The sequence below is a fragment of the Miscanthus floridulus genome, chromosome 2 (genome assembly GCF_019320115.1).
Source record: "Miscanthus floridulus cultivar M001 chromosome 2, ASM1932011v1, whole genome shotgun sequence".
Lineage (NCBI taxonomy): Eukaryota > Viridiplantae > Streptophyta > Magnoliopsida > Poales > Poaceae > Miscanthus > Miscanthus floridulus.
The window spans coordinates 73,759,013-73,764,041 of record NC_089581.1 but is presented as its reverse complement, the minus strand read 5'-3'; positions in this window follow the sequence as shown (position 1 = coordinate 73,764,041).

Sequence of the window (5,029 nt, the reverse complement as noted above, 5' to 3'; positions counted from 1 at the left end):
ACCAAAATTTAGAAGAAGAGTCATAGGGAATCAAAAGCTCCCAAGATCATGTCATTAAGGAATCAATTGCGTGTAGATCGGAACCAACTGATTTAGATGCAAAACTAGAATCGGCTTTCTTTAGATAGCGCTCGCGGATAATGATAGAGGCTATGATCGGCGCTAGGACGAGGCATGTTGGACTCTACAAAAAGGGAAAGATTAGAGTCCAAGTTATCTTAAATTAGGAATGTTCTCTATAGGGTCAAAAATTATGATGAGTCGTGCTTAGACAGGAGTCATGCGTAGGTCCCGAGTATAAATAACAAACCCCAGCTATGGTAAAGGACACACAATCAATCAAATACAAGTTACTAACTTTTTTGGCTCTGGCCACCCCTTAGCAGTTGGAGTAGAGTAGATCTTGGTGAGTTCTTCAACAAGTATGGCTGCATCGATCTGGTCGACCTCCACTGCTTGTCTGTAAGTACCGTCATGGCTTATACCTCTGTTCATACAACTGCATCGATCTGGTCAACCTCCACTGCGACTCTATTATAAGTTAGTTATCGACTCTTGTCTAGTTGAAGTACGCCTGCATTGATCTGGTAGACCTCCACAGCTCGAACTAGATTAAGGTCAAGTTATCGGCTCTATCTAAGGATGGCGTTCCTTCGAATAGATTCATTAAGTTACCGATATTGCTTATTGCTTCCATTATCTATTTAATTACAACAATATCACTTTGCCCGATTGGGATAGATCTAGATCGGCCTTATATCCTTTTTTAACCCATCGTTTGTTAATCTAAACTGATCTAATATGCACTTTAAATGATAAGTTATGTTTTATCGGCTGTTTTACATCAATCTTGATCATGCATAGCATGCGGTTAAGGCATGTTTAATCTTGAGTAGATCTATTAGCTTGTGAAAACCATTCCATGGCATGTTATCATGGCCGGTGTGATTCTACCTCACACCCTACTATTAGCGCTGTGGAGTGGGGATTGTTATTTGGTAGATCTGTTCCTAAGAGGGCATGACCTTAACTGTGCGCTATGCCTGAATCGACTGTTTTAGCTGATATCAAGCGCTTTCACGAACAGTTCATATCACAAGATCATTGAAGTAACGATAGGTTGAAAGATGGGTTAGCCCTATGATCTTATTATTGTATTATGGCTTGCATGATTCTACCTCATTCTCCACTGATATTAGTAATAAGTTAGGGTCATCGAGTCTGTTGTTGTTTCTATAGCCTGCATGATTCTGCCCCATGTTCCATTGGTCAGAGAGATAGATGAGATCTAATATGTTCATTAGATTTATTTCTATTAAATGGTTGAATGATGATGAACTGTTTCTTTTATAACATGTGCAACAGCTATGAATAGCTATGAGGAACTACTATGAATTAGATACAGTATAATCCTAGACCGCTAGTACAACATGTGCAACAGCTAGCGGGGCAAGGTTAGAACCAAGTGATCAATTTTGGCACATCAGGCCACATACCATCATTGACTCAAAAATAGCACCGTCAATGCAAAGGATCCATAGAGATTTAGATCCTTATGTCTATAATCAGAGACTTCAAGCAGCAAGCCAGCAAAGGACCCAACAGATAAAGGTTCCACAAGGATATCACTATGGATTAGACTATAATGCCCTTCACATGATGCCAAATCTAGGATATCAAGGCACATAAGATTTCAATCCATATATGAGTCAGTAGGTGCAGAGAAATCCAAATTCAAATGCTGATGAGTTGCTGCTGAGGGTGGCCGAGATGATGAAGAATTAGTTTGGTCTTAAGCCAAAAGAGCTGACCTTTTCAAACAAACGCCCATATCCAGAATGGTATGATTTGGTCGCTCTTCCCACAAATTATAGGCTCTCAGAGTTTACTAAGTTCACTGGCCAAGATAGTACAAGCACAATAGAACATGTCAGTCGGTATCTTATACAATTGGGTGAAGCATCAGTTGAGGATGCCCATCGAGTTCATTTCTTCTCCTTGTCAGTTCCATTGCTAATTGGGCTAACCTAGAGAAGAAGTTTCATACATATTTTTATACTGGGACTAGAGAAAAGAAGATTACCGATCTGATAACTATAAGGCAGAAGACTAATGAATTGGGCACTGAGTTTCTTCAGAGGTTCCAAGAGACTAGGAACTTGTGCTTCACCTTAAACTTGGCTGATGATCAACTAGCTGCTTTAGCTATTCAAGGAATGCTGCTAATGTGGAAAGAAAAGCAGCTAGGACAAGAATTTGACAACTTGGATCAATTGGCTCAATGAGTGGTAGCGCTCAATAGCTAATTCCAAAGTATGCATAGAGATACCTGATTTCAAAAGAGTACCACAGTAGCTGAAGCTTATGATCCATACTCAGTCGATGATGGTATGAAGATGAAGAAGAAGAGGTTGCTGCAGCTGAATGGAATTGGGGCAAGAAGACAGTAATGGTGCCAAATCCTTGGGGAAGAGGAGTCATGGAGAGCTATGACTTTGATGTCACCAAATCAGACAAGCTCTTCGATTTCTTGCTTGAGAAGGGGCAAATCAAGCTACCCGATGGTCATGTTATGTTGCCCCCTAATTAGTTGAAGAATGAGTTCTACAAGTTCCATAATGCTACTTCTTATTCCACTAATGAATGCAGAATTTTCTGGCAACATGTATAGAGGGCTATTCAGCAAGGGAGACTCAAATTTGATATGGCTCAGAAAATAAAAGTTGATGATAATCCTTTCCCAGGAGATGAGAATATGGTTGATGCTAGACTGATCAAAGGAAAATCTAAGGTCCTAACATCGACCAAATCAAGAGAAGCTAGAACAGTCGACCCCAAGATGCAAATATCGACTGACGAGTACAGAAAGATTAGAAGACGTCATGCCGAGCAAAAGAGCCGATACGAGCAGGGGGAGACGTCAAAAGATGGGGCGACAAAGCCGTGAATTACATCTTGGATCCTATTGAATAAGTGGCATCGGCAGAAGGAAAATGATTATCAGCATTGGTTAAAAGATCAAGCATACCAGCACCAACTAAAAGAAGAGAGGTATGAAAGGAAACAAGTCAAATTACATTGGAATTGTCCTTTCTTTAGACGTTGCTAGAATGAAGGTTTAAAGTTGACTATGAGACATGACTGTCTAGAATGCAGCAATCAATAATGACATGGATTGGCGCTTAAAAATAAAAGTGTTCATGATCGGCTTGGAAAATGAGCTGTTGACCAAGACTGGGCTGGTTATGAAGAAGAAGGCAACAAAAGAAAATATGTTTGGCAGAAAGGCCTATGGTGTCCAAGAGGTTTAACAAGAAGCCAGAAGAGAAGGGTGCAACGCCTAAGGAATAAAGAGATGGAACAGGCTCATACATCCAATAAACCTCAAGTATGGCATACCAAGCAAACAACCGATAGAAAGCAACCATCGGCTAATATCCAAATGGCTTTTCTGTTGCCATCAGAATTTAGAGCTCCGGTAGATCAAGAAGTTTATTCGGATTTTGATGAATCAGAGTATGAGGAGATAGTTGCCAAGTTAACGGTTGTACAACAAGCAATATTTGACAAACCAGTCAAACATCAGCACTTAAAAGCTTTATATATGAAAGGTCTTATTGATGGGAAGCCAATGAATAAGATGTTAGTGGACGGAGGTGCTTCTATCAATCTCATGCCTTACACCACTTTTCGTAAGCTTGGCAAAGGACCAGGAGATCTGATGGAGACTGACATGATGGTTAAGGACTTTGGAGGTAACATGTCTAAGACCCAGGGGGCAATAAACATTGAACTAACAATCAGGAGCAAGACTCTGCTCACCACATTCTTCATCATCGATGGAAAGGGGTTATATAGTTTGCTCCTCAGTCATGATTGAATTCATGCGAACTATTGTATACCATCAACCATGCATTAGTGTTTGATTCAATGGCATGGAGATGATGTCGAACTAGTTCATGTTGATAAGTCCGTGAGCATCGCAACAGCCGATCTAGTCTTTTAGGAACTAGGAGACTTCAAATGTTTTTCTAACAAGTCATGGGAAGGAGGCTTCATTAAGATCAACAATGAAAGCCAACAACCGATGCAAGCGATCAGCTCTGAGAGCTTGTTTTAATAAAAAGTCATGGCTCCACGTTAGCCATTGGATTAAAGTAAGAATGAGCATTGAGTCTTGGAGATGGGTATAGGCCAACGTATGTGGATGCTGAGTCAAATTGTAAGTGTGATTCAGAGTTAATGGATTTCTTAAAGAAGTTTTGTTTCGCTTAATATGATGCTTGACCTAGGTTGATTAATCGTTTGACCTTTGATATGAAAAGTTCACGACAAAATATTTAAAGGGGCGTTATGCTAACATCTGATCAACACTTGATAGCCGATTCGTTCTTGGCTCTAATAGGTGGTACTAGGAGGGTATCGCCTCTAGATCAAAAAAAATGAAAATCTTCAAAGACAATAAAAGCCGATACGATATGTATCGCCTATAGAGAAAAAACAAAAAATGAAAATAGTCATACACAAGGGCATTGTACTGAGGCACATTCATGAAAGAGGAGTCTTTGTTTCATTGGTTCCCCCTAAGTACAATCTAGTCAAAGACATTGTTCACCACATCCTGAGCAGATGTGATGTCCATGATGGCCTCTGCTGCTATGGTGAATTCTTCTATCAAGTTCTCATGTCCCTCAAGGCCATCACTAATCAGAAAGCCAACCTCCATGGCATAGAGATCATGCCCAGTTTAGATCTGCACCACAGTTAATGCCACCGACACGTCATGACGAACGTCGTGGAGGGCAATCTCCTAAACGCGGGCCGAGATGTCTTGGAGACGAGCGTCAATGAGGAAGCCCCAAGCATTGAGGACACTACGGCCACGTTCACTACCAGTTGGAGAGACTCCAACTACACCATTTGAGCTGGCAATTATAGAAGACTATCAAGACAAAGGCAATGAAACTAGAATAGAAATGTTCATAGAACTCATCTTACCTGCTACCACGGCGTTAGATTCAGCTAGCCA